The following is an 11803-nucleotide window of genomic DNA, read 5'->3' on the forward strand; positions in this document are numbered from 1 at the left end:
TGCGGACCCCAGAGACAGACATGAGACGCTAAGTCCGCTGCTACCGCCACCAAGAAGCCTGTGTGCGAGCACAGGTCACTATCCATGCCCCCTTCCGGGGAGGCTGTACAGCCTGCCACTGCCAGGGTCCCGGGGTCCAGGAACAACTTCCCCGGGAGAACGCACGGCACGCCTCAGGTTGGTGCAACGTCACGCCGGCCTCTGCCGCCACAGGCCCACCCCGCACTCCGTGCCCCTCCCTCCCCAATTAAAGTAAAAAAAAGATTTTACAGGAAAAAAAAAACATAAGGCAGTCAGATCTGTGACATGGAGCCATAGTTTGCCAACCCCTGATGTGGGTGATGGATATGTTTGTAATTGCCATTCAAAGGCTGACCCTAGACTCTAAATCTTATACATTTGTTTTGACAACTTACCCAAAAAGGTGTGTTTATGTGTGTTTGGGGGTGGGGGTTAAGTTTAAATTAAAATGAATTTTCTCATGAGAAAATATTCAAAAGAATTTTCTCATGAGAAAATATTCAAAAGAGAAGGTACTTTCCAAATATGTTTAAGGATGCATTAGTTATTTTTTTATATCACAATAAAATTCATATTAAATAGGCTACTGGAATGAAAAGAATCTTTTTTAAAATGCTGGGATCCTGATATCGATACACTGAATAAACTGACAGTACCCAACTGAGCCTTGAGCACCACTGGCCTTGACCTTCAGCTTTGCCCACGAGCAGAGTCTCCCTTCCAGGAATTCTAGCGCACAAAATCAGCGGCACGTGTTTCGAGGCCTAGCTCCTCCTTCCATTTTGGTGGCAGTGTTGGGCGTTATACTGATTGTGCTTTTATCCAGGCAAAGCCCATGGCTTGTAGAAAGCTCAGCATGACTTTTCCAAGGCCACTCTTACTTTCTGATTTTTGTCGATGGTGATGGTCCTTTCCTTTACTTGAGCGTTTTCCTGAGATTTTAACAGACACTTCCCAAGGAGGATTTTTATGTAAGTTTCAAACAAACCAGTGAGTTGAAAACAGCTCGTGCCGAGCATCAGCGGAGAGCAGTGTCATTCCCTTTGCTGCAGAACCTTCCTCTTGCACGGAGCTGCCAGCCTTAGGCGTAAAGCTCTGGCAGGCAGTTTCAACGATTGTTGTTACAAAATCAGTACTTGTGGGGCTTCCCTGGTGGCGCAGTGGTTGAGAGTCCGCCTGCCGATGCAGGGGACAAGGGTTCGTGCCCCGGTCCGGGAAGATCCCACATGCCGCGGAGCGGCTGGGCCCGTGAACCATGGCCGCTGAGCCTGCGCGTCCGGAGCCTGTGCTCCGCAACGGGAGAGGCCACAGCAGTGAGAGGCCCGCGTACCGCAAAAAAAAAAAAAATCAGTACTTGTGTACTATTATAACTTACTCCAAAATATGCAAGTAAATTGTTTGGCCTTTAACCATTTTGTAAGCTGCCCTGCAGAGTCCCAGGATGACAGGAGCAGGCCTGCGCTCTTCCTTCTCAGGAAACAGGAGGCGGCATCTTGGGGTGGAGCAGGGGAAAGGTCTGTCTCTGAATTCTTTCCCTGGCTGAATCTGGCTTAAAGATCTTTCTTTGTCTCCAACTGAGCTTTTCCAGGGGCATAATGACCACGGCACCTATCTTCTACTACTCTTTTGTACTCTGCCTGATTGCAATATTATTTGTCCCTCCTCCTTGAGGTGTTCTTACAAAGGGAGGGTGTGGGAGGCTCATCCTTTGTCATTGTCTACATCTCCCAAATAAATAAGTGGATGAGATCTTCCTTTATTCATTCTTTGACTCCGTGATGCCTTCTGTCTACTAGTCAGTGTTCCAGGGCTGGGGGTAAGCAGTAAACAAAACAGGCAAAATTCTTCCCCTTGTGGAGTATACATTCTAGCGGAGGGAGTTGGAAAATTAAAACTAATATTAATTTAACAAGTGGTAAGTTCCGTGGAGAGGAGTAAAATAGGAAAGGGAGAAAAGGATGCTAGAGGAAGGGCAGGGGTATGATTTTGAATATGGTAACCTAGGAAGGCCCCACTAAGAAGGAGGCATTTGACCAAAGACCTGAAAGGAGAACTGAGGGAGAGAGCTGTATGGATTTCTGGGGGAAGAGAGTTCCAGGTGGAAACAACAGCAAGGGTCCCAGGCAGACTGGAGAGAGCAGCCCCAGGCACTGAGGCTGGACCAAAAGGGAAGAGGATTAGACCATGAAGAGGACATGGGCATTTATTCTAAATGAGACAGACCAATTACACTTGACCCTTGGATAACATGGGTTTGACTTGTGCAGGTCCACTCACATGGGAATTTTGATGATGAATTTTCATCATCATCATCATTCCAGGAGGACAGGAAACTAGAAGCAGCCCTGCATCTTCTGACAGGGAGAGATAAAAGCCGGAAAGACTTCTTAAAAAGAAAAATCGTCATAAGAATTCATTTTAAAAGCACTGGGATTATGCACTGGGATCCAATTTATTGCATGAATTGGGATGAGCCTAAAGGGACATCTCTTCAGTAGCGATTTAGATCCCTAGGAATTTGGCGCAGCCCTGAAACAGTATTTATCCTGGAGGAGAATATACATCTATAGGAAAAAAGATAGAATTCTGGAAAAACATGGTGATGATTCCACATGAAAAACAAATATAGGAGACCTTGGATGACTTGGATAGAAACTGTAATGTATTAGCAGTTCCAGGAAAAGCAGAAGACAGATTTGTAACTGAGCAATGCAAGAATGAAATAGTGCTATGCCAGGGAAGAAGGGATTGAGTTAATCAGCTGCCAAGTGCTTTTCCATTTGAGACAGATAAGGTTTATGGCAGGCAGCAGGAACAGCCAAAGACTTGATATACATGATCTCATAAAATTATCTGAGTGTATTCTGTGCTGTAACGGGCATCTGTCACTTTTTTTGTTTGTCTGGCATCCTTTACTGCAGAGAACGGCCCCTCTCCAATCCCACGTGATTCTCTTGAGTCTGTCAATCAAGGGGCCCTGCTACCTGTGCCACAGGGATGGACTTGTGACCCAAGGTGTTCAATCAGGTTATCTCATTTCCTGGGCCACAGTGATTGGTCCAGAGGAAGACACATGACCTAAGCATGACCAGTCGAGGTTTTCTGGGGGGATTGGTGCGGATGCTGAAAGTCTCCCCTTTTGAGATTACTGGCTGTCAGGACCACATAAGCCTGGAGCTTCCTGGAGCCCTGTTGTCACCATCTGGAACAAGACTAACAAACCCAAACCTAGACAAGAAGAATCAAAAGAGAAAAAGGGAAGGAGGGAGGGAGAGAGACACAGAGACTGAGATTCCTGCTGATGTTATTCGATTGTTCGCACCCCTTGATTCAGTCATAACTGAAGCTGCCACTTCTTGGGGCTTTTCAGTTATGTTAGCTGATCGTTTACTTTTTTTGCTACTTTTGCTGCTTTCGTTTTGAATTAGAATTTTTTCCATTTACAACCAAAGAGTCAACTAAGAAAAGCTTGAAAGAAATGATGAGTTTAACCAAAGGATAAAGGCAGTTTGTGGCAAACTAAACTGAATTACATAATTCAGTCTACCCAAAAAGAGATAAGACATGTTTAAAGACATTATGAAAGATTTGGGTAAAGATGTAATTTGGTGTTAAAATGGCCAGGGGACACCTTCTGCCAAATCAGTCACAAAAAGGACAGGAGCATGGCTCCCATGGACATGGCAGATAGAAAAATCCTCAGTGTCTGTCTGTGTCTTGGGCAGAATCCTTCTAGAAGTTTGTAACCCGTGTCCTGGTCTTGAACATCTGATAAATAAGTAACTATATCACAGCCCCAAATCTATTAACCCAGTAGCCTCAGCACACCTGAGATAGTAAAACTGCTCCCCTCCAATGGGAAATGATTTTACAATGACAGGAGGCTTAGAATTAAACATAGGATCATGAAGTAAATTGGGCCTGTAGTATTAATACTATTTATTCATAGGTTTGGGAATAGAAATTATAATTTGTGTGTTTAAAGTGTTAGTAGTGTTTAAGAAAATCTGACATATTAGAGAATCTAAAGAATTTAGATTCATGATTTCAATTTGAAATTTATACTTAATTTATTCTCATTATCTTAAGTTGCAAAGTTCTGATAATTTGATAAAGTTTGTATAGTCTTTGAATGTTTTGACTCATTATGTTGCTAAGGGCCAATTTTTAGAATTACAAGTACTTGGACTTTGCTTGTTGAGGTTTAAATCGCCTCGTCAAGCATCTGAATTGCTTGATATATTAAATTGTAAATATTGTTAAAACCTTAGGGGAATTTAACTGATGGTTTATTAATGTGACTAATTGTATAGAGGATTTTAATCTGCTAAAATTGAATTAAATAAGTGGATGGATAGTTGTAAATTTTATAAAAATTACTTGGTTTATAAGTAAAATCAGAATTGCAAAGTGATCTTAAAGGCCTAAGAACGTTATAGTTTTAAATTTGTAGCTTAAGTTAATATTATTTCAATATTCAAATACCTATTTCCTTTCTGTGCACAAAAGCCCTCGCTTCCCCCAAATTGGAAAAAATAACGCATAAACACACATGGTAAGGAATATCATCATAGATGCAAAAGTCGTAGATGAAACAGCACTTCTGTAGAGAATGAGAAACACAGGGCCTGTATGGGGCCTGAGATAAGGCAAATGATATAAAAATATTCATAATAAACAATGATGAGCCAACTGGACCAGCTACCAGGAAGTAAAAAATACGATCAAAGAATCAACAACTCAGGTGGTAATAACTCAAACTGATTCATTCATTCATTTGTTTTTATTCAACATATATTTACTGAATATGTACTACATGTCAAGTTCTGTTCTAGCAGTTCCAGGATATAGACGAAGAAAGGAAAATATGGATTACAGTTTGGATGTGAAAAAGACAAAAAGGGAGTAAGTGAAGTAATTGGAAATGGAGGAGAGATGCCAGCAGAAGGTTGCTTGGAGAGAGGGAAGAGCAGGTTGTCTTGTCTCTGATCTCTCAGCTTCGCCCAATGTCAGCAAGCATAGGAAATAAGGAGCGAGAGCATCTCAAGACACATCCACAGACGACAAAAAACAATTCAAGAGAAAAGAAAAAGAGGAGAACGCACTCAGTAATAATAGACGCCAGACACAAAAGAGAAAAGGCTGGAGGGGAGAGTGATCGAGCCCGAGACAAGGGGAAGAGGCAGCCGGCACAGTCATCAATGAGAAGAATGGGGGAGGTTCAGACCAAGGCTTACAGGACTAATTAAAATGACACAAGTATGGGTTAAGCACAGCAGAAAGTAGGGACAGGCAGTACAAATAACAGGAAGGGAAAAACAAACAAAACCGTGAAGGGCTAAGTCTGTGGGACTCTGAGAAGAAAATCTGGAGATGAGCTGAGGCAAAAGAAACAAGCCTGAAAGCAGAACAGCTTGTTCCAAAAGACTGGCGTTGGGCGCCACACATGGACCTGGAGAGGAAGGGAGACACATGGTACAAGGACTGCTCAAGAAGAGAAGCCTATGATCACGCTGTAGAGAAAAGAGGGTGAGCCGACTCCTGGGCCTCATTGCTCACGAAAGAGCAAGGCTTTGGAAGGTCTGCTGACGACCCGTAGTCAGACAGCCAGAAAAATGGAATAAGTAATGTAAATGATGATTTGGGGAAGGGCACGAGTTTTCTTCTGATTATTTAAAAAATATTCCCCAAACATAAGTTAAATATAATCATTCTAGAAGAATGAGAAAACACAGATAACCAAATCAGGTATGAGAAAAGAAAAATCGCCACCCTAAACAAGACAGTGACATTTCTGAGGGAGAAAGGGCCACTGACTTTTCTAATTAGTTATTTGAAATTTTCTGTAGGAATCGCCAACCCGTCCTGATCCCACCCTGAAAGCTGGTAGTGATGGTTCATACCCAGGAAAGGTAGTAAACAAGATTGCCAAGTCCCAGTCAAGAAAAAAGGGTTTTAATCAACTAATCTGAAATATTCCCTTCAAGTTCCTGTAAAAATATGGTGACAAGAGCTGTAAACGTTTCCTTTCAAGCATTCATCAGACTACTGGTTAGCACACAATGAGGAAACAGCGCTCCAAGACCAGGGAAAGAACCATCCTAAAGGATTAGAGAGAACAATATCAAGTGCTCACATATGCCTTTTCCCACCAGACAGACTGGAAAATTTCATACTTCATGGGTCCTTGAGTAGAGAGCTCAGAAAGGCCTTGCCTCAGTAGTGGGGTAAAGTTAGTCCTAACCTCAATATTGCTGTGGTCCTGCCTAACAAATCTTAAAGGTATGACCTGAAAGAATCAAACTGTTTCCAAGTAACTTAGCTGCATCCCCAAACAAAGGTCAAGAATACTTACAGGAATAATAATTTTTTTAAAACCACTTAACAGGGAAAAATACCCAATGTCCGGTATACAATAGAAAAAATTACCAGGAAAGCAAAGAAGCAGAAAAATACAACCATCATGAGGAAAAAAAAAAATTGTAAATTGAAACCAAACCAAAACTGAAGCAGATATTAGAATTGAGAGACAAGGATATTAAAACAGCTGTTATAGCTGTACGTTGTATGTTTAAAATGTTAAGTAGAGACATAGAAGATATTAAAAAGATACAAGTCCAACTTCTAGAACTGAAAAAATATGTTTGAGGTGAAAAATTACACTGAGTAGGATTAATGGCAGATTAAACATTTCAGAAGAAAAGATTAGTGAACCTGAAAACACAGCAATAGAAACTATCCAAAATGAAATTTATACAAATATGACATGGGAAGTAGAATACCATCTCTTGAAGGTAGACTGGTGTGTGTGTGTATGTGTGTGTGTGTGTGTGTGTATATATATATATATATACACACACACACACACACATACTTTTAAGTGAGTTATAGGTACTAAACCAACAAAAGGATATAAAATAGAATCATAAGAACAATTCAGTCAATCCAAAAAGAGGCAGAAAAAGAGGGAAAAAAATGAACAAATAATAGATGGAATAAACAGAAGGCAGATAGCAAGGTGATAAATTTAAACTTTAGCATATCAATTATCACAGTAAATACTCTTTAGGCATCCTAATAGAGATTGTCAGGATTCGGTAACAACAACAGCAAAAATCCAACTCTATTCTTTCTGCAAGAAATGCACTTTACATACAAAGAAACAACTAAGTTAAACATAGAAGGATAGAAAAGATACACCATACTATTACAGACTGAACCGTGTCCCCCACACCCTACAAACTCCTGTGTTAAAGCCCTAACTCTCCATGTGAATATATCTGGAAATAGTGTCTTTAAGGAGGTGATCAATGTTAAATGAGGTCATACATGTCGGGCCCTAATCCCATAGGACTTATAAGAAGATGAAGAGACACTAGAGGTCTGATCTCTCTCTCTCTGCGCCACCCCCAGTGCACAGAGAAAAGGCTGTGTGAGGGCACAGCAAAAAGGCAACCATCTGCAAGCCAGAAAGAGTGATCTCACCAGGCTTCAGCCTTGCTGGTATCTTGATCTTGGACTTCCAGTGTCCAGAACATTAAACATTTCTGTTGTTTAAGCCACCAGGCTGTGGCATTTTGTTGTGGCAACCTGAACAGACTAATACACGTGCTAAGATCAATCAAAACGAGGCTGAAGTGACTATATTAATGTCAGGCAAAGTAAATATTAGAGCAAAGAATAGCACCAGAGACAAAGGTCATTTCATAATGATTAAGAAGTCATCATCAAGAGTACATGACAGGGGCTTCCCTTCCCTGGTGGCGCAGTGGTTGGGAGTCCACCTGCCGATACAGGGGACATGGGTTCGTGCCCTGGTCCGGGAGGATCCCACATGCTTCAGAGTGGCTGGGCCCGTGAAGCATGGCTGCTGAGCCTGCGCGTCCGGAGCCTGTGCTCCACAACGGGAGAGGCCACAACAGTGAGAGGCCCGCGTACCGCAAAAAAAAAAAAGAAAAAAAGAAAAAGGACATAACAATAAATGTTTGTGTACCTAATAAAAACAATTCAAAATATGTGAAGCAAAAACTCATAAAACGCCCAAGAGAAAGACAAATCTACAACCAAAATGAAAATATCAGTACCCTTCTCTTAATAATCAACAGAACAATGGAGAGAAAAATCAGTGAAGATCTAGAAGACCTGAACAAAACTATCCACCATGACCTAATTGATATTTATAGAATACCTCACCAAACAACAGCTGTACATACATTCTACAAGTGTACTTGTAACATTAAACAAGATAGACCATGTCTCAGTAAATGGAAATGAATTCAAGTCCAACAGAGTATGCTGTCTAACTATGATGGAATTGAATTAGAAATCAATAACAAAAAGATTTCTGGAAAACTCCCAAATTTTTGCAAACCAAATAACACACTTCTAAATAACCCATGGATAAAAGAAGAAGGCAAAAGGAAAAGCAGAAAGTATTCGAACTAATTGAAAATGAAAAAAAAAAAACATAAAAAAATAGTGGGATGCCACTAAAGAAGTATTTGTGTGGGGTTGGGAGGGATTTGTAATACTGAATGACTTTATTAAAAGAGAAGAAGCATTTCAAATAAATGATCTCAACTTCCCCTTAAGAGACCAGAAAAAGAACAAATAAACCCAAAATAAGCAGAAGAAAGGAAATAGTAAAGATCAGAGTGGAATTCAATAAAATAGAACTCAGAAAGACAAGAGAGAAAATCAGTGAAGCTGAAAGCTGGATATTAAAGATCAATAAAAATTATAAGCCTCTAGCCAGATTGATCAGGATAAAAAGAGGGAAGATACAAATTACCACTATCAGGAATGAAAAGGTGACATCACTACAGATTCTAGGTATTAATGAGATAATAAGGGTATATAATGAACAACTTCACGCCAAAATTATTGACAATTTAGATGAAATAGAACATTTTTTGAAAGACACAAACTACCAAAGCTAATCCTAAAATTCACATGGAACCACAAAGACCCCGAAAAGTCAAAGCAATCCTGAGAAAGAAGAACATAGCTGGAAGCACCACAATTTCTGATTTTAAAATATATATTATAATACAATATAATATATTACAAAGCTATTAAAGCAGTACACAGGCATAAAAACAGAACACTGGAACAGAATAGAGAGCCCAGAAATAAACCAATGCATACGCAGTCAAGGGTGCCAAGAATACACAAAGGGGAAAAGATAGTCTCTTCAACGAAACTGGATATTCACATGCGGAAGAAAGAAATTGAACCCTTATCTTACACCATACACAAAAATCAACTCAAAATGGATTAAAGACTCAAATTTCTGATTTTAAAATATATATTATAATACAATATAATATATTACAAAGCTATTAAAGCAGTACACAGGCATAAAAACAGAACACTGGAACAGAATAGAGAGCCCAGAAATAAACCAATGCATACGCAGTCAAGGGTGCCAAGAATACACAAAGGGGAAAAGATAGTCTCTTCAACGAAACTGGATATTCACATGCGGAAGAAAGAAATTGAACCCTTATCTTACACCATACACAAAAATCAACTCAAAATGGATTAAAGACTCAAACATAAAACCTGAAACTTATAAAACTCCTAAAGGAAAACAAGGGAAAATATTCATGACATTGGTATAGGCAATGATATCTTGGATATGACCCTAAAAACATAAGAAACAAATCACAAAGAGACAAGTGGGACTACATCAAACTAAAAAGCTTCTGCACATCAAAGGAAACGGTCAGGGCTTCCCTGGTGGCGCAGTGGTTGAGAGTCCGCCTGCCAATGCAGGGGACACGGGTTCGTGCCCCGGTCCGGGAAGATCCCACACGCCGCGGAGTGGCTGGGCCCGTGAGCCATGGCCGCTGAGCCTGCGCGTCCGGAGCCTGTGCTCCGCAACGGGAGAGGCCACAGCAGTGAGAGGCCCGCGTACCGCAAAACAAAAACAAAAACAAAAACAAAACAAAAGAAACGGTCAACAGAGTGAAAAGGCAATCTACAGAATGGGAGAAAATACAAACCATGTATTTGATAAAGGGTTAATATCCAAAATATATAAGGAACGCCTACAATCTAATAGCAAAAAAAGAAAAAAAAAAAAAAGAAAGAAAAAAATTGATTTTAAAATGGGCAAAGGACTTGAGTAAACATTTCTCCAAAGAAGACATACAAATGGCCAACAGGTACGTATATGAAAAGATGATCAATATCATTAATCAACAGGGAAATGTAACTCAAATCTACAATGAAATATCTCACACCTGTCAGAATGGCTATTATCAAAAAATGAAAGACAACCAGTGTTGGTGAGGATGTGGAGAAATTGGGACTTTTGTACACTGGTGGTGGGAATGTTAAAATGTAAAATGATGCAGCCACTGCATCAATAGTATGGAGGTTTCTCAAAAAATTAAAAATTGAACTACCATATGATTCAGCAATCCCCCTTCTGGGTATATATTCAAGAGAATTGAAACCAGAATCTAAAAGAGATATCTGCATTTCCAAGTTCATTGCAGTATTACTCACAATAGCCGAGATATGGCAACAATCTATATGTCTATTGATGGATGAATGGATAAAGAAAATGTGGTGTATACATACAACGGAATGCTATTCAGCCTTAAAACAGAAGGAAATCCTGCCATATTCAACAACGTGGATGAACCTAGAGGACGTTGTGCTAAGTGAAATGAGCCAGTCACAGAAGAAGTACTTCATGATTCCACTTATATGGGTTATCTAGTTATCTTATATCTTATATAGATATCTTATATCTATTAAAGAAAGCTATCAAATCTATAAAACTCTTCCAAAAAAGTTGAAGAGGAGGGAGCACTTTCCAACTCATCCTATGTAGCCAACACTATCCTGATACCAAAACTAGACAGAGATTAAAAGAAAGCTATAATTTCTCTCATGACAGATGCAAAAATTCAAAACAATGTTTTAATAAATCAAATCCAACAATACATAAAAGCTAATTCACAGTGATTAAGAGAGACTTATCCCAAGAATGTAAGATTGGCTTAACATTCAAAAATCAATGTAAGTCATCATATTAACAAATTTTTTAAAAACCCATATGACTATATTAGTAGATTCATACATGAATGTTTACAGTAGCTCTATTTATAATTGTCAAAAACTGAGGGGAAAAAACAAATCTCCATCAACAGGTGAGTTTGTTCATTGTGGCTTATCCACACAAGGAATGAACTATTGACACACACTGTTACATGGATGAATCTCAAAAATAAGTGTGCTGAACGAAAGAAGCCATACAAAAGAGTACATACTGTATGATTTCATGTATCTAAAATTCTAAAAAGTGCAAACCAAACTGTTCTCACAGAAAGCAGAACAGTTGTTGCCTGAGACGGGGGAGTGGTGAGAAGCAAGAAGAAGCGATGGCGAAGGGGCAGGAGGACAATTCTGGGTGTGACGAGTAGGCTCCTTCCCTTGATTATAGTGATAGTTTCACGGGTGTGCACATATGCCCAAAACTTATCCTCTCTACCCTTCTCTTTAAACCTCCATTCCAGAATACTATTTTTTTTACATTTGTTCTGTAACTACAATTGCTTTTGGATGCACTGTCTATAAATTCATTTTTTAAATTGAAAGCTAAAAAATAATATTCATAATAATGCTTATGGAAATACTGTTCACTGCAGAACCAAGGAGTACCATTAAGGCTGTAGAGGAGATGTAACTCTTGTCAATAAATCTTTGTTGTTGGAAATAGAAAATAACTGTAAAATTTGGAGAGGGTTAGGATGGCACAACATCATAA

Source organism: Neophocaena asiaeorientalis, unplaced genomic scaffold (assembly GCF_003031525.2).
Source record: "Neophocaena asiaeorientalis asiaeorientalis breed wild unplaced genomic scaffold, Neophocaena_asiaeorientalis_V1.1 scaffold134, whole genome shotgun sequence".
Lineage (NCBI taxonomy): Eukaryota > Metazoa > Chordata > Mammalia > Artiodactyla > Phocoenidae > Neophocaena > Neophocaena asiaeorientalis.